This window comes from Amblyomma maculatum, unplaced genomic scaffold (genome assembly GCF_055883805.1).
Source record: "Amblyomma maculatum isolate TAMU_Amacu unplaced genomic scaffold, ASM5588380v1 scaffold_22, whole genome shotgun sequence".
NCBI classification, from domain to species: Eukaryota; Metazoa; Arthropoda; class Arachnida; order Ixodida; family Ixodidae; genus Amblyomma; species Amblyomma maculatum.
This window is the reverse complement of record NW_028146747.1, coordinates 3,715,765-3,739,024: the sequence shown is the minus strand read 5'-3', so window position 1 is coordinate 3,739,024 and position 23,260 is coordinate 3,715,765. Positions and strand designations below refer to the sequence as shown.

Below are 23,260 nucleotides of genomic sequence, written 5' to 3'. Positions count from 1 at the left end.
AGCCGTCCGAGTCTGCAAGCTTCGCCTGTGTACGGCCTGCGCTATAGTGAGAGAGGGGGCTGGGAGTGTATATTCCCTTCGTTTGTCCCGGTAGTACGAGAGAATATCGCGGAAGGAGAGCAGGCGCTGTTCGGACTGTAGAGGGGTCTCCTTTCTTTTAGCATGGAAAGTAAGACCTCCGGAATTAACCTCCTCGTTGCCAGGGAGGCCAGCATGTGCTGGCGTTCAGATAAGGGTTATTGGGTGCCGGGGCTGCCAGAACCGTAATATGCGAGCAGCGGTGCGGGATATATAGCCGCTGGCATAATTTAGAATCGCTGATTTGGAGTCAGAGATAATTTTGGGGCAGATGAAGAGATGAAAGCAAGCGCAATGGCTGCCTCCTCTGCCTCTGTGGTGGAATTGGGGATTATAGAGCTGGAAGTAAGCAGCTTTGCTTGATTGTCGGCTACAGCCAGGACAATACGGGAGCCTGACGTATATTCCGCTGAGTCCACGTAGACCACCTCTTGGTCGTCGCTATATTGTCTGTGAAGGGCGTGAGCCCTGGTTATTCTGCGGCCCTGGTCTCGCTCAGGTTGCATGTTTTTAGGACTGGGAGGTATGATGAGGTTAGAGCGGAGGTTAGGAGAAAGGGGGACACCGTCTATGGGGTGTGTAACTTGGCTAAGGTTTAAGTGTGTTAATAAAGTGCGGCCAGCCGCCGAGTTGGATAGACGGGATATTTGTGCCGTTAATGTAGCCTCTCTAAGTCCCTCGAAAGTGTTGTGTACACCGAGTTTAAGGAGTCGGGCATTTGATGTGCTGGGGGGGGGGGGGAAGTCGTAGAGCCGTTTTCGTGCAACTTCGTAGGAACGCGTTAACCAGGTCTCTCTCCTTATAACGTAAGCCTGGGTGAGACGAATTGTGTTTCGCTCGCGTAAGCATGCCCGGCGGTTGGCTATGCGGCGACTCAGTCGGGTGGTCTGTTGACATTGTGTATGGAGAGTCTTTATCACTTCTCCGTGTGCACCATGTGAGTGAACTAGACCCAGTACACGAATTTTGGATACTATTGGGATCGAATGGGTGTCTAGTTTGAGGGAAATAGGCGTACTGCCTGAATCGTATTGCTTGAGGCGGTAGAGAAAGAGTTCTGATTTTCAAGGGGATCAAGTTAGGCCCCGTTCCCTTACATATGTGTCGATGGTGTTTAGTGCCAATTGTAGGTGTTCCTCTATTTCGGCATCACTGCCGCTGTAAGCCCAGACAATGATATCGTTGGCGCTGAGGCTGAAATGAATGTCGGCGATTTGTGCTAATTTTTCGGGTAGGTGAAGAAGTGCTATGTTGAATAGTATAGGGGAGAGAACGGCGCTCTGGGGCGTACCTCGTGCAGCTAGAATGATCTCCGGAAGGCAGTGGTCGCCAGAGGTAAGTGTGGCTGTGCGCTGGCTGAGGAAGTCTCGGAAGTAATTATACAACCTGGCGCCGACGCCCAGGGTTGTAAGATTCTGAAGGATTGCTGAATGTGTAACATTATGAAATGCTTTGGTCAGATCCAAGCCTAGGATGGCTTTGGTGTCATAGGTTTGACTGTCGAGAATGTGATGTTTCAGCTGTAAGAAGACATTGAAGGATTGCTGAATGTGTAACATTATGAAATGCTTTGGTCAGATTCAAGCCTAGGATGGCTTTGGTGTCATAGGTTTGACTGTCGAGAATGTGATGTTTCAGCTGTAAGAAGACATCCTGTGTAGAAAGGCCAGGACGAAATCCAAGCATGCAGGTGGGCATGAGATGTTTGCCTTCAAGATATTCACAAATTCTGGTCTGGAGTACATGCTCCATTAGTTTCCGGACAGAAGAGGTGAGAGAAATGGGCCTAAGGTTTGAAATTAGCAGAGGTTTCCCAGGTTTCGGTATAAACACAACTTTGGCCTCTTTCCATTGCGGCGGGAGGGTTCCCCGTTGCCAGCACTCGTTAAAGTATTCGGTAAGGGCGGCAATAGATTGAACATAGAGATTCCGGAGTGCCTTATTAAGTACTCCATCTGGAACGGGGGCTGAAGATGTGTTTAGCCTCTGAAGCTCAACCTGCACCTCTGATACCGTGATGGATTGGTAGAGGAAGTCCTTAGGGGGCCCTGAATAGTCGGGATGGGTTATAGAAGGGTACTTGGGGAAGTAGTGATCTCGTAGTTCTTGGAGAAGTTCCGGTGGAGGTGTATCGCAAGTATGTATTAGTCTAGTGAGGTTGTCTCGTTGGGTAGTCTTAGTCTTACTAGAGTCACATTCAGCTGCCCTGTAGGCCTCTAGTCCTACTGGAGGCCTACAGGGCAGCTGAATGTTTAGAAGAATTTCTATGATGAAGTGATCACTTCCTAGGTTCTCTTGTGTATTGGACCAAGACGCATGAGGAAAACGATGTGAAAAAGTAAGGTATGGTGTAGTGTCTCTATAGACACTGGTTCCCGTGCGGGTAGGAAAGGTAGGGTCAGTGAGAAGGGAGAGACCGTTTTGTTGCGCGGCTAACCACACGTGTCGTCCTTTCGGTGTGTCATTCAGGTAACCCCAGGCTGTACGTGGAGCGTTAAAATCTCTAACAATAAGTAACGGGCGCCTGTTAGCTACGCGCTTCGCAAGCGTAAATAGCCGTTCATATCTTTTTTTATGGCACTTAGGATGACTGTATACATTTAAGATAAAACCACTTTTCGCTCGAGTGTGTTGCGGCAATAGTTCAATTCAAAGGTTATCAATGTCTGGAATCGCCAAGGGATGTGTGATGGTGGTGACAGAGCGACTAACTAAAAAGGCTACTCGAGAGGGAGCAGGAGATGTAGGCAAAATAGGTGTATAGCCGGGGAGGGTGAGTGGGTTGGAGGGTTCCTGTAGAGCAAGGATGTCGGGTCCCGTAGCGCAGGACAGCAGTTGTACTAATGACGCTTCTGGACAAAGCCCCGACATGCGGCGGTGACCTGCCAGTCCCAGCACCGAAGGGCCAGCATCCAACAGAAGCAGACCCTGATGTCTAGGAGGCGTTAGTGCGGAGACGGAGGTTGAGGTGGTGAAGGGTGCCTGTTCTTGGCCCTACGGGGCTGGGACGGTAAGGCAACGCATATTGTGGCAACAGCCATTATCTGATGTGGGTCATCAATTGCACCCGCTACCGCTGGACGACGGCTGTTGCGGTGCGCGTTTTTCTCTTCCTCTTTTTCTTTCTTCTCTACTTTCTCTCTTCTGTTCGCATGAGGCAGCGGAGGACCCCGCCGGGATGGTGCAGTGGTAAGACGCCCGACTACTGTGCCGGAGTACCAGGGCTCGAACCCGACCTCGGTGGCTGCGTTTCGATGGAGGCGAAACGAAGAGGCGCCCATGTGCTGTGCGATGTCAGCGCATGTTAAAAATACCCAGGCGGTCGAAATTACTCCGCAGCCCTCCACTACGGCTCGTCTTTCTCTTTTTCCACTTTCACTTCCACTTTCCTCCCTTCCTTTACGGCGCGGTTGCGGTGTCCACAAAAAACAAGTGCGACAGTTACCGCGCCTTTCCCTTCCTATAAACCAATCAATCAGTGAGGCAGCGGAGCTGGCTCAGCTACAGAGCCAGTAGTAGGCCCATGCGTTTTCTTTTCCTTCTTCATACAGCTACAACAACAAGGCGTCAGTGCAACAGGTATCAGCGGCGCTTGAAATTGATTTACAGGACAGAAAAGGCGCAAGATCTGTCACAATTCTCCGCGGACACATGTACCACGCCGTAAAGGAATGGAGGAATGTGGGAGTGAAATAATAGAGGGAGATAGAGTTTGTAAAGAAGCAGGGCGGACACGAAGGCCGCCTCTGAATACATTTAATCCCGACTGTTCCCTGGCTGTCAGTGTGCCAACATGGCTATCAATATCTCGCGCGCTCGTCGGAAACCTCGTCTTAGTTCTCTTCATCTGCAACACGCACCGCGCCCTGAGGTTAGACTGCTCGAAGCTGGAACAGTGTCACATCAATGATCTCTGATGACCACCATGACGAAGTCCACGATGACATGATATACTCCACAAAGGCCGGTTTCCAGCTTCCGCAACAGGAGCACCAACAGTGCAGGACAACGAGGGGCGAGGCAGCGCATAAAATCATAGACTGTAGTCTACACTCGAGTCCAGGTTCTTCCGCACCTTTTGCTATACGAGCCGCAAAAATGCGTTGACATGTCGGGCTGAGTGACCACGACACATCAATTCCTTGGTTCATGTAAAAACCCCCTATGTACTCCGGCACCTGGGCAGTCCTCTCGCAGCCTGTGGCACCACTTATGATGACTATCTGCGACTGGTAGATGGCGTCCAAGATTTTGTCGCAAGAGCTGCAGACCCGACGGTCATAGTGCTCGTCCAGCATCGGCTTCAGTTTCGCGTCGTGGTGGTTATAACTGTTTGAGGTAGGATCGGTATCATCACTTTTATCTTCTCCCAAAGCGACGTCCAAGGGGAATGTTAGGAGGTTGTTTTTTTCAGTGTCTCCATTCGCGTCCTACCAGTCCTCATCTTTTAAGTGCATGGCTTCTTCAAAACATGCGTCCCACAGTACGGCAGCTCTGCTCGGTGAGTACTGACAGCACTCTGGAACCAATTAAATTACCACTCGTATGTATGCGTCTCTGCGATGCCTCTTCATAGTGGGCTTCCTCTGTTGATGGCTTTGGGGTTGACTCGAATAAACGGAAATCAGGCATTGGCGCAAAAACTGTGGCATTTGCCACTTGCCCCTCTTTAAGCTCAATGACTGAATCGGGCGTTAAGTGCAACGGTGGTCCGGCGAAAACTTTCGGTAAAGCTGCATTCATAGGCGATGCTGTTGCTGCTGCTGCTGCAGGGAGCTCATCTGATGTCTTCGTAAAATCACGACTGTCGGCAACAGGAGTAGGCGCCTGAAGGCCTTTGATGTGGCGGCTGAGGAGCATCATCGTTCGTCTGGCAATCTCCTTGTACTCCTGTGCAGCTTCGACGTCTTCTGTACAAATATTGAACGCATGCATTTTCTCATTCAGCACGCGCAGACCAACGTTGCAGGTTTTTAGTCTGCGTGAATGAGCTTTAGTCAATTATCGCCCGCTCGTTCGATCTGAGTAGTTTACTTGCCTCGTGGCAAAGCCGGGTCTGAAATTCTCGTTGAAGGGCGTGCTTCCTCATGATGCGGTCCATGGCGTATCGCTGAAGCCCTCTTTTTCCCTCTCCGGTGGGGTTCGATGGCGCAGCTCCTGGTATCTTCCTGGAGGGTCATTGTCCTTCCTCTTGTAACCTCCAGGAAGGATCGATGCAGGAGCTTACATTACCTCCCGGGTTTCGGCACCATAAATTGTAGAAAAAGCAGGGCAGACACCAAGGTCACCTCTGAATACCTTTAATACCCGACTGTTCAATGGCTATCGATGTGCCAACATGGCGATCAATCTCTATCATGCGCGCTCGTCGGGAACCTCATCTTTGTCCTCTTCGTTCTGTTTGCAGATTCGGAGAGGTGCCGTAGCTGAGGAATACAATCCACCGCGCTATAATGGCTTTCGCCTCATCGCACTTTAATGGTTCAAAGTGCCCTCTAGAATTTTTTGGATACCTACAAAGACATCTTCAATTTCGACAACTATCCTCTCGTTCAAACTTCCTTTGTCATACACCGCACTTACACCGGCGATACTAGCCGGATCCACCACTGGCCGTACCTTGCATTTCTTTCTGAGTACCAAATCATAGAAACTCAAGCCGACAAGATGCTGGCTAACATCATCGATCTCTACAGCACACCATGGGCATCACTTGTTTTCTTAGTGAAAGAGAAAGACGGTAGTTGGAGATTCTGTGTTGACTACCGCCACCTTCATGAATGCGATCACCAAGAAAGACGCTTACCCTCTGCTCCGAGTAGACGACCCGTTGGACTGCCTGCACGGTGCAAGCTATTTCTCATGAATGATTGCATTCAGGATACTGGCAAATAGCGGTAGACGAATAGGATCGTGAAAAAACTGCCTTTGTTACGCCTGATTGCCGTACCAATTCAAAATTATGTCTTTTAGCCTCTGCAAAACTACCGCGACCTTCGAGTGTATGGGGGACTCTCCTGCGCGGTTTCAAATGTACCACGTGCTTGTGCTACTTCGACGACGGTGTAGTATTCTCCCCGACATTCGAAACCCACCTCGCTCGTCTTCTGCGATTCTTTCCCTCTTCTGCAATGCCGGTTGCCAGCTGAATTAGAAAAATGCAGCTTCGGCCAACCCCAGATAAAGATCCTTCGCCATATGATTGATGCCTCTGCAGACAAACCAGACCCCGGTAAAGTCCGCGCCGTCCGTAATTTCCCAGCCAGGAGCCCGCGCAATCAACCCAGCTTTGCAGAGGCGGCGCCTCGTCATCTGGAAGTATATGTCTGGACAGTTGCCAGGAGCAGCCACCCTTCGATGCTGTCGTGGACAATATGTGTCCCGCTCCGACACATCGATCGCCTACAGCGCGCAAAGGACGGCGGCCCGCTATTACATCGGTTGCGACATCATCGCCACTCACGCATGGGAGCGGCGCTGCTCGAGTACGAGCAGCTCACCAATGCAACGCCCCCCTACGACCTCTTCTCGCCCTGGCCCGCTGCTACGGAGGTTCAGCGAGAGATTGTCGGAATCGCGGGGAAACGCACCACACCGCCCTGTGCAGTGCAGCAGCTGACCAGAGCCGTCATCTACGAGGAACTCCAACACCACCTCCTCGTTTACACCGACGGCTCCGTGGCCAGAGACAGTTGCTCGCTAGCAGCGGCGGCTACCATCCCCGCCCTGCAACTGCACAGACAGCTGCAGCTGTCATACCTGGGTTCTTCCACCACGGCGGAGCTGCTGGGCCTACGCCTAGGCCTGGATCTACTGCTTGAACTGACTCCGCCGCCACCCAGGTGTGCCGTGCTATGTGACTCCCGCGCTGCCCTCAGCCGCCTTCGAACCACCGGCCGGGGAACTCCGCTGCTGTGCCAGATTCGCGCACGTCTCAAGCACTTGGCGGAGCGTGGCTGCGCTATACGGGCACAGTGGATCCCCGGGCACTGCGGCATAGAGGGAAACGAACGTGCCGACGAGCTCGCGACCGCAGCACATGAACTCCCTCCTAGCGACGAGCAACTCGCTTTGGAGGATGTGCGTGCGGTAATCGACGATCACCTCCGGACGCAGCACCCCGACCCACGCATCGCAAGAGGTGAGCGCATTCACAGTGTCAGCGGCCGCTCGCTGACTCGGCTGCAACGCGCGATGATCCTCCGTGCACGCATTGGATGTGTGTGGCCTGGGGAACGACGGATGCGCCACGGACTTGCCAATAGTGACGTGTGTGACGGCTGTGGCGAGGTAGAAACTCTCGAACATCTTCTACTGCGCTGCACCGCGCTAGCCGAACCACGACGTGAGTTGCTGGCGGCTTACAGAGCGCAGGGGGTAATCCCGGACAGCGTAGCTGTGCTCCTGTGGCCGCCGGGCTGTGCGCGCGCCCGCGAGCGAGCTCACGTGAGCTTGTGTGAGTACATCGAACAGGCGGGCTTGATGACCCGCCTATTTCACCTCGCCAGATAGTGCGCGCTGGGACTGAACGCTCCACGTGTGCTATTTCCCACAATAACGGCTGATCGCCCACGACAGCCGTCAGTGTTTTGTACAGTGTGCAAGTGCGTGCGTAGTGAACAGTTGCCTGGACGTGGAGCTATTGCGGAGGCCCGCCCGACGTGCCGAGTACTCAGTGACCTAAGACATTTGCGGGTGGGCCTCATGCAAACTACTGTATACTGTACCATAGTGTATATATTTCTTTTATTTTTACCTACTCTTTTCTTTCTCCCTATCACTCACCTCTTTGATTTCCTCTACCTTCTCCTCGCTATCCCTTTATTTCCGCCGCCCCAGTTCAGGTGCTTCAGATATAAGATAGCAGATACCGGGGCTGGCAAACATCTTTTCTTTCCTTTTGTACATACAATAAATAACCACTACAAATATGTGTCCCGCGTTTGCGGCGGCTCTGATTGGCCGAGGCGGGATGACGTCATAGAGGTCTCGACCAATCACAGAGCACCACCACATTATGCGAGAATGTTGTTGTGGCTGTAGGAAGAAAAGAAAATGCACGGGCCTGCTACTGGCTCTGTAGCTGAGCCACCTCCACTGCCTAACTGATTGATTTATAGGAAGGGAAAGATAGATAGATGGACTTATTGAAATGAAAAGGCAGAGAGGGCCAGAAAAATTCAAATCTGGCCTGCTACTCTGCACTGCGAAGGGGAAGAAGAGAAGAAAGAAGGTCATGATGGGTGACGATGTGGGAGAAGGCATATGAAATACATATACAGACACAGTAGCTTGTTTTACAAACGCGAAACAAGTCCGCTGGCGAACAAAAAACGGCATAGATCCCGCACTGCCTGGACACCCTTCCTCTTGTCCTGCCAAGCGTCCAGCAGCAGTTCCTCCGACAGAGGCATCTTGTGTAAACGCTTCAAGGAAGCGGCTAGCACACTTCTTTCGCACGCATACGCTGGGCACACCAATAATATATAGACCACAGTCTCTGGGATGCCACAGGTTGAACATTCCGGCGAGTCCATCTGTCCAATTAAATGTAAGTACTTAAGCGTGAAAGCCACGTTTAAACGAAGTCTATGTAGTAAGCATGCCTGATGACGCGGAATATCATGCGAAACATAAAATTTTAATGTTTGATCGAGCCATCTTAGACGAATGTGTCGGGCGTCTGGCTCGGCCCAGTAAGCTGCTGTAGCATTATTCATACAACTCGTAAAAAGGCACGTCGTGTCACCTCTTGAAAAAGGCACAGCTGTTCGGTGGCCACTGATGAGTGCGCTTTTCGCTTCAACATCGGCCTGTTCATTCCCATGGAGCCCGCAGTGGGCAGGGATCCATTCAAACAATATCCTGTGGCCTTGCAGCTGTGCAGATGTGAGGAGCTTCATAATGTTTAGTGCCAGGGACTGATAGGCAGTGTGACGTAAGAAGTTTTCCAAATTTGTAAGGCAGTCTAAGAGTTAGTGAATATACACCATTTTTGAGGTAGTTCCCACATGTAGCGAATATATTCCCGAATGGCTACAAGTTCAGCAGCGGTTGATGTAGAGGTATGTCCCAAAAATAAATGCAGAGTTGTTTTCTGAGTTGGTATGACCACAGCTGCAGCGAATGCCTGTGCAGACACAGATCCATCGGTGTATACGTGACTATAATTAGGATATTCTGACCAGATGTGCGCCAGAGTAAGTTGTTTGAGTCCACTAGTTGGCACCACTGATTTCATAAGTATTCCGGGAACAGGAAGGTGCACAAAAGGGTTTTCCATCGTCCATGGTGGTTGGGCGGGACGATATGGGAGGGCATATCCTGTCGGTACTTGCGACTGCTGGCAGCGGAGTGCAGTTGTAAAACTGCAGTCCGGCCTCTCATCCAGAATCTTGCTGAGTGGGTGAAAACTGTAAGTGCTCGTAAATATACACGAACTGGTTCGTGTGACAAGTGTATGGATATTGGGCGAGCATGTGCCTCTTCAATTGTACCTTTGTTAGAGGTGCATCTGAGACCGGAAAGCGTGGCGTGACATGGTCCATAGGGTCACGAAGAGTCGGACACGACTGAACGCCTGAACTGAAACTAGAGGTGCATCTAGGCAGTCCAAGGCATATTTTCAGTGCCTGCGATTGAACGCCCTCTAAAGTCCGCAAGCATAAAATGCTCATACTAGAGAGTACTGGAAGACTGTACCGGATGTAGCCAACAAGCATAGTCTCGTAAAGCCGTATTAAGGAGCGCTCAGTTGGACCGCATTTGATTCCAGCTATGTAGCGAAGTACATGGCGAAAATTAATTAGCCTTTTCTTTACCATAGTAATATGTTTCGACCAAGATAGTCGGTGGTCAATAATTACTCCCAAGAATCTGTGCCTGGAGAGGTATGGTATTACAACTCCATGAAGAGTAATCGCGTAGCGGCTGACACATTTTCCCGTAAACGCAATCACTGCACACTTTTCTGCCGCTAAGAATAAACCTTGATGCCGTAAGTACATCGATGTCGATGACATAGCTCGTTGCAATCTCGCACGTAGTTGTGGACGCGTCGAACCAGAGGCCCAGATGCAGATGTCAGCATATGCACTTATGTGGATGTTAGTTGGCTGTTCACTCACCAGGCCAATTAGTGCAACGTTAAATAAAGTTGGGCTGAGGACTCCTCCTTGTGGAACTCCATGACCGACCTGTAAGCGGGTAGTATCTCCTTCAGGCGTAGTCATGTAAACAGAGCGGCAAGTACAGCCGACCACCAACTCCCCCGTCGTCAAGTGCATCAAGAATATCATCATGGAGGATGTTGTCGTAAGCTACCTTTAGATCTAAAAAGACAGCAGCTACTAGTTGACGGTGACACGTTTTGTGTTCTACTGTCGCCACAAGGTCGATGACGCTGTCAGTGGAAGAGCATCCGCGGCGAAATCCAGTCATCTTATTCGGATAAAGATCATTACTCTCTAGATACCACTCAAGTCTTGCCAGCACCATTCGCTCCACAACTTTTCCAACACAGCTTGCTAGGGCAACTGGCCGGTATGAGGTAAGTTCGAGAGGAGGCTTTCCAGGCTTCAAAAGAGCAACCAGGCGACTAATCTTCGAGTGTTCTGTAAGTTCGAGAGGAGGCTTTCCAGGCTTCAAAAGAGCAACCAGGCGACTAATCTTCGAGTGTTCTGGAACAGTACTAGAAGCCCATATATCATTGAAATAATTTAGTGCAATTCTGTAATCCTTGCTTAGATCTGATAAGGTTTAATAAGTAATCCCGTCAGGACCAGGTGCAGATGAATGCCGACAAGCAGCAAGAGCAGCGTCTAATTCAGCTATTGTAAAGGGCACGTCGTATTGATCATTCGGCGAAGGTGGCGCAAAAACATCTGATATTGGTAACTGTGCCTGGTTTGTGCCCACATATAGGAAGGGAAAGGCGCGGTAACTGTCTCACTTGTTTTCTGTGGACGCCTCAACCGCACCAGGGAAGGGAGGAAGGTGGGAGTGAAAGTGGAAAGAGAGAAAGAGGAGCCGTAGTTGAGGGCTTCGGAGTAATTTCGACCACCTGGGGATCTTTAACCTGCGCTGACATCGCACAGCACACGGACGCCTCTTCGTTTCACCTCCATCGAAACGCAGCAGCCGAGGTCGCGTTCGACCCTGGGTACTCCGACCACCTGGGGATCTTTAACTTGCGCTGACATCACACAGCACACAGACGCCTGCTTGTTTCGCCTCCATCGAAACGCAGCCTCTGAGGTCGGTTTCGAACCCGGGTGCTCCAGCACAGTAGTCGGGCGTTACCACTGCACCACCCCGGCGGGCCCCTCCACTGCTAGGTTGTCTCCCCTGATGGGGCTGGTACAGGTGGGTCACCGCCGCTTGCGGCGGGGGCTAGCCTGGCACCGAATTTTTATCTATTCTAGGCCGTCATTGCACACGCCATCGCTGGTGGTGGATGACGGCTGTTGCTGCGGCGCACGTCTTTCTTTCCCTCTTCTTTTTCTTTCTTATCTATATTCTCTTCTATCTGCACGAGGCAGCGGAGGTGGCTCAGCTACAGACCCAGTAGCAGGCCCGTGCAATTTCATTTCTTTCTTCCTACAGCCACAACAACAACAACCTCCACTGCTGCCTCGTGCAGACAGAAGAGAAAATAGAGAAGAATGCGGCGCGCGTCTTTCTCTCTTTCTTCCTTTTCTTTCCTCCACTGCCTCGTGCAGAAAGAAGAGAAAAAAATTTGGAGGACGCTTATCTTCGCCTTCAAGAGTGGAACGCGATAGCGTTATTGCACCCCGTTCGCACCGCGAGAAAACTTATTAAACGCAAGGGTATTGGGGCATCCTCGCACCGGTACCCGCGCGGTCCGAAGGGGAGAAGCGGGTGAGCGAAGATAGTGATCTAAAGAAAGGAAAGACGCTTGATTCTACAACCCGTGAGGGTGCACGGCGAAACGTCAGGGGCGAGTGGCGCGCCACGTGTCGGGGCTGCGCCGCACAATGCGAGGAGGGGCTCTGCATGTGCGCAGAGCGCAGAAGAAATGTAGCGGAAACGTACTTCGCTACTCGTGTAACTGCGACTTCTGTAAGTCATCATCATCATCAGCCTGATTATACCCACTGCAGGGCGAATGCCTCTCCCATATTTCTCCACTTAACCCGGTTCTGTGCTAGCTGCATCCACTTGACCCCTGCGAACTTCTTAATCTCATCCGCCCACCTAACTTTCTGCCTCCCCCTGCTACGCTTTCCTTCCCTTGGAATCCAGTTTGTTACCCTAAGCGACCATCGGTTATCCTCTCTTCGCACTACATGTCCCGCCCATGTCCATTTCTTCTTCTTAATTTCCACTACAATGTCGGTAACTTGAGTTATTTCTCTGACCCACTCTACACGCTTTATATCTCTTAATGTTACCCCTACCAATTTTCGTTCCATAGCCCTCTGGGTTGTCCTTAACTTAAGTAGAACTCGCTTGGTTAGCCTCCACGTTTCAGCCCCATAGGTGAGTACAGGCAAGATGCAACAGTTGTATACTTTCCTCTTGAGCGATAGCGGTAAGCTGCTAGTCATAATCTGCGAGTGCTTGCCAAATGCGCTCCATCCCAATCTTATTCTTCTTGATATTTCCTTTTCATGGTCCGGATCTGCGGTTGCTATCTGTCCTAAGTAGACATATTCGCCTACTATTTCCAGTATTTCGCTACCTAATGTAAACTGATGTTCCTTCCCGAGGCTGTTGAACATTACCTTAGTCTTCTGCATATTGATTTTCAAGCCTACCTTTCTACTTTTTCTGTCTAGGTCATCAATCATTATTTGCAGTTCATCCCCCGAGTTGCTTAGCAAGGCAATGTCATCAGCAAATCGCAGATTACTGAGGTATTCTCCATCTACCCTTATCCCTAACTGCTCCCATTCCAAGTCTCTGAATACTTCCTCTAAACAAGCTGTGAATAGTACTGGGGAGATTGTGTCTCCTTGCCTAACACCTTTCTTTATGGGAATTTTGTTGCTTTCTTTATGTAGAACTATGGTTGCTGTGCAGCCAGTATATATATCTTCCAGCACTTTCACGTACGGCTCGTCTACTCCCTGATTTCGCAATGCCTGCATCACCGCCGAGGTTTCAACTGAGTCAAATGCTTTTTCGTAATCAATGAATGCTATGTATAAGGGCTGGTTATACTCCGAGCATTTTTCTATCTCCTGATTGATGGTATGGATATGATCGATAGTAGAGTACCGTTTCCGAAACCCTGCTTGATCCTTTGCTTGATTGCAGTCTAAGGTTGTCCTGATTCTATTAGCGATTACCTTAGTAAATACCTTATACGTAACAGACAGTAAGCTGATTGGTCTGTAATTTTTAAGGTCCTTAGAGTCCCCTTTCTTGTGAATGAGGATAATGTTTGCATTCTTCCATGCTTCTGGTACCGTCGATGACACCAGGCACTGCGTATACAGGGTGGCCAGTTTTTCTAGCACGATATCCCCCCCATCCTTCAGCAAATCTGTAGTTATCTGATCCTCTCCAGCTGATTTCCCCCTTTTCATAGTTTCTAGTGCTTTCTTGACCTCGTCCTTCGTTACTGGTGGAACGTCTGACTGTTTTTCCCTACCGCCAATCTCATTACGGTCCTGACTACTTTGGTTACTGTAGAGATCTGTATAGAACTCCTCGGCTACTTTGACTATCTTGTCCATATTAATGATGATGTTGCCCGCTTTGTCCCTTATCGCGCACATCTGGTTTTTGCCTATGCCCAATTTCTTCTTTACCGCTTTAAGGCTTCCCCCGTTCTTTACAGCATGCTCAATTTTCTCCATGTTATACTTCCTTATATCGGCCACTTTGCGCTTATTGATTAGCTTTGATATCTCGGCCAATTCAATCTGGTCTGTTGGATTGGAAGCTGTCATACTCTGCCGTTTCTTAATCAAATCGTTCGTCTCCTTAGACAGCTTACCGGTATCCTCTCTAACTATCCTACCGCCTATTTCTACCGCGCACTCAGTAATAATATCTCTGAAATTATTGTTCATTGCCTCTATGGTAATGTCGCCATCCTCAGTTAGAAGTAACATGCTCATAATTACTGATATACACCGCAGTATAACGTTCTACGGCACGTTTCTAAGGCAACACCGCATTCACTAGAAGCGCTTTTGTACCGCTTTCAAGTATCGAACTCGTGGCTGCGTGGTAGCGTCTCCGTCTCACACTCCGGAGACCCTGGTTCGATTCCCATTCAGCCCATCTTGAAGTTGCATTTTATTTATGAAGTGCATGCCGGTATGTATATCTCACGGCCAGCGCCGCCGACGCCGACGACTCCGGCTTTTCTGCGACACGAGCTGATTGATTTATTTATAGGAAGGGAAAGGCACGGTAACTATCTCGCTTGTTTTCTGTGGACACCGCAACCGTGCCGTAGGGGAAGGGGGAGGAAGGTGGAAAGAGAGAAAGAGGATCGGCCCATAAGGGACCGGTCCTTACAAGCACTAGGTGGAGGTTCCTAGTTGGGGACCCAAGTGGCGGTTGCCGCCGCTCGGGCGCGTCCGACTAAGGCTTGTTGGGCCTGTAAGTCGTGGCAGCCGAGCAGGACCGCCTCCCAGTTCTCCCGGGTTGGGTTGGGGATGGGGGGAATAACCGAGTTGGAGGGGCAGGCCCACACCATGTGATAGATGTCAGAGGACACCGCTCCACAGTGTGGGCAGCTGCCACTAAAGGAGGGGTGAAAATGTTTTCGGGCTGCCGGGCACAGCAATGTATTGGTGGAAAGGCGGAGAAGGAGCCGCTCAACCGTCTTTTTGAGACCTTTATGTGGACTGGGGTAAAACCGATGACAATTTTGATAGTACGTCGGGATATCTTTGAAGGTGTAGGCCGGATTAAAATCGGGTTCCTGATCGGGTAGGGAGGAAGAGGAAAAACTTTATTTAGCCCTACATTATTTGGCAGTTTTTGGACGTCTTCAGAGATGTCTGCTTGTTGAAAACACAAGAGTCATCTCCGTCGACTTCGTCCACTTTTTCACAATGGTCGGTTGCCCTCAGTCCAGGGCTCCGCTGGCTGCTGCCGCCCGTAGGGCTCGCTGTATTAGACCTTGCTGGTCTTCGCAGCGGTCGCTGGACAGCTGAGTCTCCCATTGCTCCGCATTCGGATTTCGAATTTTGGGGACCACATCTATGTTTTGACAGGCCCATGCGATGTGATATAGTGTTGGTTTTTCATCGCACCACGGACATCTGTCAGCGTATATGGTAGGGTGCATTTTGTTTAGTATGTGTAGGTTTGGGTATGAACCCGTCTGTAATGATCTCCATATGACAGCTTCATCTCTGGTGAGAAAACTGTGCGGTGGGGGATATCGCATTCTTCTTCCTCTATAGTTTTCTAGTATGGCCGAGTATGCCTTGGGTGCTGGCAAAAGTTCCGCGGTCCCGTCGGATGCTCGAAAAGTAGTGTATTCTCGAGCTGTCCTGTCAGCCTCTTGGCTCCCTGCTACCCCCATGTGCCCTGGTACCCACATAAATTTGTGTCTGGTCTTGTTTTCTTCGTGGTTTTTAATTCTGTCGCTCGCTTTGAGGAGTATACGGAGCGCGTGATGACCAATCCTACCATTCATGAAATTTCGACAGGCTGTTTGAGAGTCCGTGAGCATCGTTAGCGACCGTCCAGCTCTATAGCCCTCCGCCAGCGCTAGAAAAATGGCTACTTCCTCGGCCTCTGCTACTGTGCAGTGTCGGATAGAGGCGCTGGTCACTTCGCGTAGAGAAGAATCGACCACCGTGGCCACTGCAATTTTGTTGTGTCCTCCTCTCGAGGACGCGTCTGCATACACGGTCATGTCTTGAGGAGGATAAAACAGCCCGGTGAGAGAGCGCGTGGGCGGCTGCGTCTGCTGCCTCGTTTTCTGCCAAACCCTGATGAGCAGGGGCCCATATAAGGTAGCGGTGTGCGGGGTCCGTATCCCGTATGCAATTTAAGTAAATTTTATAGTCTAGTAAGGGAGTCCATCCTTGTCTGACGTTCCGACAGGCTCCTCGCGAGTCGGTAATTATGTATTTTGAGTCGGAATGAGAGGCCGCGAGAGCAATCGCCACCTCTTCTGCGTGTGTTGTACTGTGGGCTCTAAATGTGAGACCGTTAACCGTTTTGCTGTTGTGAACCACAGTGGCCATGTACCATCCCCCGTGGTGAGCGCCGGAGGTGTCCACGTAGTATACACCTGTTTTGTTGCCATAATGTCGGGCTAGGGCTTTCGCTCGTGCCAGGCGCCGACCACTATGATCTTCGTGTGACATATTCGCTGGCAGACGTCGCACGCAGAGGGCGCGTCTCCACAATTCTGGGATGCGAAACCTGTCTTCCATGAGTGTGGTGTGTTGGATATGGAGTCGAGCAAGAAGGCGGCGACCCGACTCCGTTTGCGACAAACGCGTGTACTGATTTGTATGGTGCGCCTCCCGGAGCTCCCGGAAGGTATTCACCACCCCAAGGGCCATGAGACGGCTGTTTGAAGTAGTGATGGGGAGGTCCAGTGCACGCTTGACAATTTTGCGAAGAATAACCTCAAGGGCATCCTCCTCTTGCTTCCGTAGGTGGAGATAAGGTGTCGAATATAGAGTCCGACTGGTCACGAAGGCGTTTGCCAGCCGCAAGGCATCCTTACTCCGCAACCCCCCGCGTTTGTTTGAAACCCGGCGGACCATGCGGCCCACCTGGTCCCCCACCTTACCGAGTTTGGCCAATGTAGTGTGTGACCGTCTGTGTTTGTATGTAGAGTCCGAGTACCCGTATCTCGTCAGCTTCGTGTATGGGACCACTGTCTAAAGAAAGATTGATTTGAGTTGTGCACTTTCGCGAGGGGCGGAGGTGCACAAGTTCTGATTTTTGTGGGGAACACAAGACCACAGCGGCGGGCGTAGCGGTCCACTATCGTCGCCGCTGTTTGCAGGCTGGTTTCAATGTCCCCGATACTGCCATGCGTGGCCCACAGGGTGATGTCATAGGCATACAGGGCGTGCTGCACACCAGTGACACCATCGAGCTGGGCAAACAGGTGCACCATAGCCAAATTGGAGAGCAGCGGGGAAAGTACTGCGCCTTGGGGGGTTCCCCGCGTGCCGAGTAGGTAAGGACCATGCTCATTATCTTGGATGCGAATGTAGGATTGACGATCCGTGAGAAATTGCTTGATGTATTGGAATGTGTTGAGACCACAGTCGGTCTGGATTAGGTCGGTGAGTATAATCTCGTGTGTTACATTATCAAATGCCCCTTTGAGATATAAGGCGAGTACTACCCGGTCATTATGGGGGCATTCGAGCGGGTCAAGGACTTCCCGATTGAGTTGCAGGATGACATCTTGAGCGGATGTGTGTGGGCAGAATCCGAACATGGTGCCTGCGAATACATGTTTTTGTTCAAGATATTCAGATAGCCGGTCCCCCCCATCGTCTCCATTAGTTTGCCCACACAGGAGGTGAGAGAGATGGGACGGAGGTTATCTGTGTCAATTGGTTTTCCTGATTTAGGAATAAAGGTTACCAGAGCCGTTTTCCAGTCGTTTGGCAGGGGGGTGTCCCCGTGCCAAATCGCATTGATGTAGTCGAGGAGGGACTGGTATGCCGAGTCGTGCAGGTTCGTCAAAAGCTTGATGGTGACTTTATCCCTTCCCGGGGCAGTGCCCCGTTTCATTTTGGCAATAGCCGCCCGCAGATCATGGAGCTGGAAAAGTTGATCCAGCTCTACGTTCTCTCTGCCTGCATAAGAATATAATGATCCGCGGGGGTCTTGGGCTGTACTCAGATACTGGTCCCGGAGTTTCTGTGCCAGTTGAGTCGTGTTGCCAGAGAAAGCATGCATGGCTCTCTGCAAATGTTTCTGTGTTTCGGTTCGTGTTCGGGTTAGGTCGATGAGGGCTCGAAAGAGGCGCCATGTGTTGCGGCTAGACATTTGTCGCGCGGCCGTGTTGCATCTATCCACCCAGTTGGAGTCGGCGAGATGGGCCGCGTACTCAGCCGCTTTCTGGGTGAGCTCGGCAATTCGAGCTTTAAGCTTTCTGTTGTGTTTCTGGCGTCTCCAACGGCGGAGGAGACTGCGACGGGCTTCCCAGAGGTGTAGGAGGTGGTTATCTACGTCCGTAACCGCCTCTGAGAGCTGGATCTGTGTTTCATGCGAGCGAAGGTGTGTCAGCAGCTGTTGGGACCATGCCGAGTAGCCCTGCTCGGAAATGGGTGTGTTATCAAGCGAGTCAAAATTTTGCCTGAATTTCGTCCAATCTGGGATACGGGCTTGTGTTGTGGGACGTTTGAGCGGGCGTGTGTGTATTGTAATGTTAAGGATGCAGTGGTCACTACCGAGGGTTTCCTTGGTGTTGAGCCAGTCTGCGTGTCTTATGTTGCGAGTGAAGGTTAAGTCCGGACACGTATCCCGTGTCACGGAGTTTCCTAACCGTGTTGGGCACACCGGGTCAGTGGGGAGGGTGAGGCCCAACGTGGACGCAAGTTCCGCCAACTTACGTCCGCGCGACTCCTCCTTGTGATACCCCCACAGCTGACTGGGAGCATTAAAGTCGCCCACGATCAGGAGGGGATCGCGACCCGCCACTCTTAGCACGCGGCTGAAGAGGTCCGCGAATGTCACTCGCTTGAGTTTGGGAGGGCAGTACACGTTGAGTACATGCAATGGCGGGTCCCTGCGGCGGAGTGGTAGGATTGTCACCATTACATAGAAATAATCTAGTTGGAGATCGAGATCCACTAAGTTGGCTGTGCATGCTTTGTTTACGAGAAGACAAGACGCGGGATCCTGTTGGAACGTCGTGTAATTTGAAAGTGTGGCGTCCAGGCCTGGCTCCTGGAGGGCAACCACGGCTGGTACAGACTCGAATGTTTCAAGGTAGAGGCGGAAATTGGCCAGCTTAGTGCGGTCCTTAAAGCCTCTACAGTTCCATTGTGTTATTAATGTTGAGATGGCCGAATTGGAGGTAGAAGAGCGCCTTTGACTAAGGTGTCGCGCCATAATTGAACATTTTTGGGGGGGAGGAGGAGGGAGTGGCTGCCCCAGAGCTAGCTACCTGCGGCACCAAGGGGGTTGCGGCAGGAGTGGGGCAGCTGTCCTCATTGTCCGAATCAATGATCCGACGGTTGAATTTTGCAGGACGGGATACGTCCCTAATGGGCCCCGACCGACGGAGGAGGCGGGGGTTGTCCGAGATGTGTTTTGAGATGACCGCGGGTATGGCAGTTATGACCTTGGTGAAGATCTGGTCCATAGCGGCCTCGATCATAGATTGCATTTTTGAGGATAAGCGCTCCTCCATCGTGGAGATCGCTGTCACGAGGGCTGGCGACAGCTCCGCATCGCTCTGCATCGCGTCCGGGTTCTGCGGGCTCGGAGCGGCGGACGCCAATTTTGATTCTAAATTTTGAATTTTGTTCAGTAAAATTTCATTCTGTGCCTGGAGCACGTCAGTCTGTTTTTTGTATTCCGCATCGAGCGCGGAGACGATGAGTGGGGAAGAGGAGGCGATCCCCGCCCAGTTGCTCACCTGTTTGCCATGTTGGGGCGCGGATGCCCGGGCGCCGGCAGCGCCACCCGTCTTGAGAGCCGGGAAGTGGTGGTTGTCCGTGCCGCTGGGCGGTGGCGGTGGAGGCGCCTTATTCTTCCCAGGCGGCGTTTTGATGTCGGTGGCAGGAGCAGCAGGCGGCGTTTCGCCATTGCCACCTGAAGCTTGTTGCCTTGGCTGCCGCCGTTTTGCTGGGGGCTCACGGCATTTGGCATTGGGGCCTGGTACCTTAAGCTGGCGGAATTTTCCTGTGCAGTCACGTGAGTTGGTAGGGTGGGCTTGCCCGCAGACTGCACAGGATGGAGTGCATTCATGAGGTGCCTCGACCCCGTCGACGGTCGGCACCGTTCGGCCACACAGGCCGCACTTTTCGTTGTCCGGGCAGGGGCATGTGACCGCCCGGTGGCCCACAGTACCGCATCGCACGCAGGCCGGGACAGTTCGCTTGTACGCACGTACAAGGGTCACCTATGAATTGTAGTGAATAAATCGCGGCACCACTTTGCCCACAAAGGCGAGCACCGCGACGTTTGATTTTCCAAGCTTGCGGATATCGGCAAGCTCTCCAGCACGCCATTGGATCTTGTTTTGTAGTGACTCACTGGTCTCGTAGTTGGCTACGGTGATGACGCTGCGACACACATCACCAGTGAGTTTCAATTGGCCGTACATGGGGAGCTGACCTTTGGGTGACTCAATTTCGAAATCACGCAGAAGCTTGTCAGCGACGTGCGGTTCTCGGGTGCCTGCGATGATAAGATTTTGCTCCCACGTGGGGAGGAGGCTGAGCGATGCTGCGGCCTGGGTGCCCAGATAGGCCGCGAACGCTGCTCCCAGCTCGCTATGTTGGAAAACATCCTTGAGAGCGACGGTCAGACAGTCACGCGGGGCTTCAGGATGATGATGTCTTCGAAGGGAAGCCGCGGAAGCGGCTTCGGTTTCCAAACGGGTCCAGAGTTACGTGGGGGCCCGCCGTGAAGTGCTGCAGCGCGCGCAGCAGAGTTTTGCTGTGTTGAGGGGTCATTCAACTTGGCGTCCGCCTTCTTGGCGTTCCGCTTGCGGGAGCGGCGTTCAACCAATTTGAATAGCCTCGCGTTCTCGATGGGCGCAGAATCCGGGCTATCAGGTTGCCGAAATCTCGGACCAGGTCATGGTGGCCGGGACGTAGCCACGCTGTAGCTGTTGAACCATCTTGCCGCTGTTGGGCGACTAACCCACGGCCGGGCTGCGGCACAGCCGTTAGGCCTAGCGTCGCCGCCACGACACGCAAGTGATGATCGGCCCTAAAAATGCCTTAATAGTCCCACCTGTGTGCGGGTGGTGTCCACAGGTAGCTGCCAATTTCACGCAGACAGTCGCAGCTGGCTTGATGGGGTTGAGGTCGAAATTTCGCTGCTCCAGCCAAAACTTTGGTGGAGCCGATACGCTGCACGTTCTCTCGCTTCGCGCGCTCACAGCGCCCCACCCGCAAAAAGAGAGAGAAACGCGCGCCACAATAGCCGTCGTCCACCACCTAAGTGGTGGCGGGTGGAATGACGGCCTACAACAGATAAAAATTCGGTGGCTGGCTAGCCCCCGCCGCAAGCGGGTGCCGGAGTGCCTGGGTTCGAACCCGACCTCGGCGGATGCGTTTCGATGGAGGCGCGTGTGCTGTGCGATGTCAGCCAACACCCTCTTGACTAAGGCCTTTCCACGGAGGCCGTGACGTCGCGCCAGTTGCCCCCGGCACTCCGGACTCTGCTTTCGGCCGCCTGGCGTTCGCGTTTATTTTGTCGCGGCTGCTTGTTATAATGACACCCAGGTGCGCGTCTGTTGCAGGCTTTGTGCAACTGCGTTCTGAAATAAAGTCGCAAATGCTTTTGTACAAATGATTTTATTGACAGGAAAGGTATTTTAGTTTTTGCTTAATGTCTTCATTTTTCTGTCCGCAGGTTTTCTTTGCCCTGCACTTTGAATTTATCGTTTCTCATTTTAGAAAAAATGCTGAGGCTTAGCTAAGGTTAAGCCTAATCAGGTGCGAAGTATATTGGTGGCTAGGCTTGGTTTCCTTGGTTAAACTCGGAAATACACGGTTTTCCTTGGTTAAACTCAGCAATAGCATGACTCGTTCATCTCGAAAATACGGTAGTATAACTATGTTACCGACACACAACGAACATGACGAACCCCGGGCCAACGTTGATCGATTACCACTACGAGAATATGTACGCGTACCGAAAGCTCTTAGAACATCGACGTGCTGAAGGGATCAACGTTTTGAATTTTATCGTTTCTCATTTTACAAAAATTGTTCAAAACAACGTTTGTTGCAGCACCCACTACATGCCGCACTAGAGTTTCTGGTGCGTGACCATTCTCGCAGGTTTCCAAGGCGACATCTCGCAGAAATGAAATGGCAGTGGACGTGACAATTGCTTGTTGGTTGCTAGATGCAAGGAATACGTTTCTATTTTCACCCGTGGTGAGTTTTTCAACAACAAGCGTCGCAAGCAGAACCATGTGCATACTGCATGTTTGTGGAAACTTTCATGATCTGGTCTTGAGATTTCTTCCTCATGAATGAGCACTGAAAAGTTGTGCGGTGGCATTTCTTCGTCGCTCTCGCTGTTGTGGTCTGGCTCTGGAAGTATCAGTAGCTTTTGCAACCGAATTCTTTTCAGACTCCAAAAGCTGCCTCACATAAACATGGTACTGGCGTCCGTGTGCTGTGCGATGTCAGCGCATGTTAAAGATCCCCAGGTGGTCGAAATTACTGCGTAGCCCTCCACTACGGTCCCCCTTTCTCTCTATCCACTTTCACTCCCACCTTCATCCCTTCCCTTACGGCGCGGTTCAGGTGTCCACAGAGAAAGTGTGACAGATACTGCGCCTTTCCCTTCCTATGAACCAACCAACCAACAACCCAGAAAGCTGCCGGTAGCGACCGAAACGGTCTTCAAGAGTGTCCGTCTGGAACTTTCCTACCAGAACATACTTCAGTTTGAGTTCCTGTAGGCAGTACCGCGACAGCTCAATAAGGGCACGTCAGTCTCAAAGCACAGTTGGTTTCTTTCGTTATGCAGCCACTGGTCATACTGACACTGCGCCAGGCGTCCAGCCAGTCTACGATACCATTCAGAAATATGTGTTGGCCATGGACTGAACAGACTGGATGCTGAAGGGGGTCATTCCTTTGGAAGGGGTCTTTACGTTCCCTATCTTCCACCATGTTGCTATGATGTTAATGAAGGGAGCTGTTGAGCTGGAATTCGCAATTTCAAGCGCTTCGCCCCGCATTTCAAGTGCGTTTGAGACAAATGGGTTCATGACGTCTAATGCCAACTTTACATTTTGTCTCTCCGTGGGAGTTCGATGAACAGCTTTGGAATTTAACCTGTAGCCGAGCTTTAGAAGCGACGTTTTTTCAATTTACACAGCTGGCGAACATCATCAAATGATGCAGCTTTCATTCTGGGATGCCCATCGGGAATTACTTCAGAGAGACGCATTTCAGGGAAGTAAAAACATGTTCCTTAGTTCTTCTGATTCAGCCATTTGTTACGCACGCATTTAAGTATATGCACAGGGTCAGCGACATAAAAGAGGGGACGGCTTTTATCGGCTGGG

The 23,260-nt window shown here is 51.4% G+C and overlaps 1 pseudogene; it reads right to left on the bottom strand.

The window, feature by feature from the left end:
- Positions 1-23,044, bottom strand: part of LOC146171491 (uncharacterized) — a 64,324-nt pseudogene extending 41,280 nt beyond the window's left edge.
- Positions 23,045-23,260: the final 216 nt, after the last annotated feature.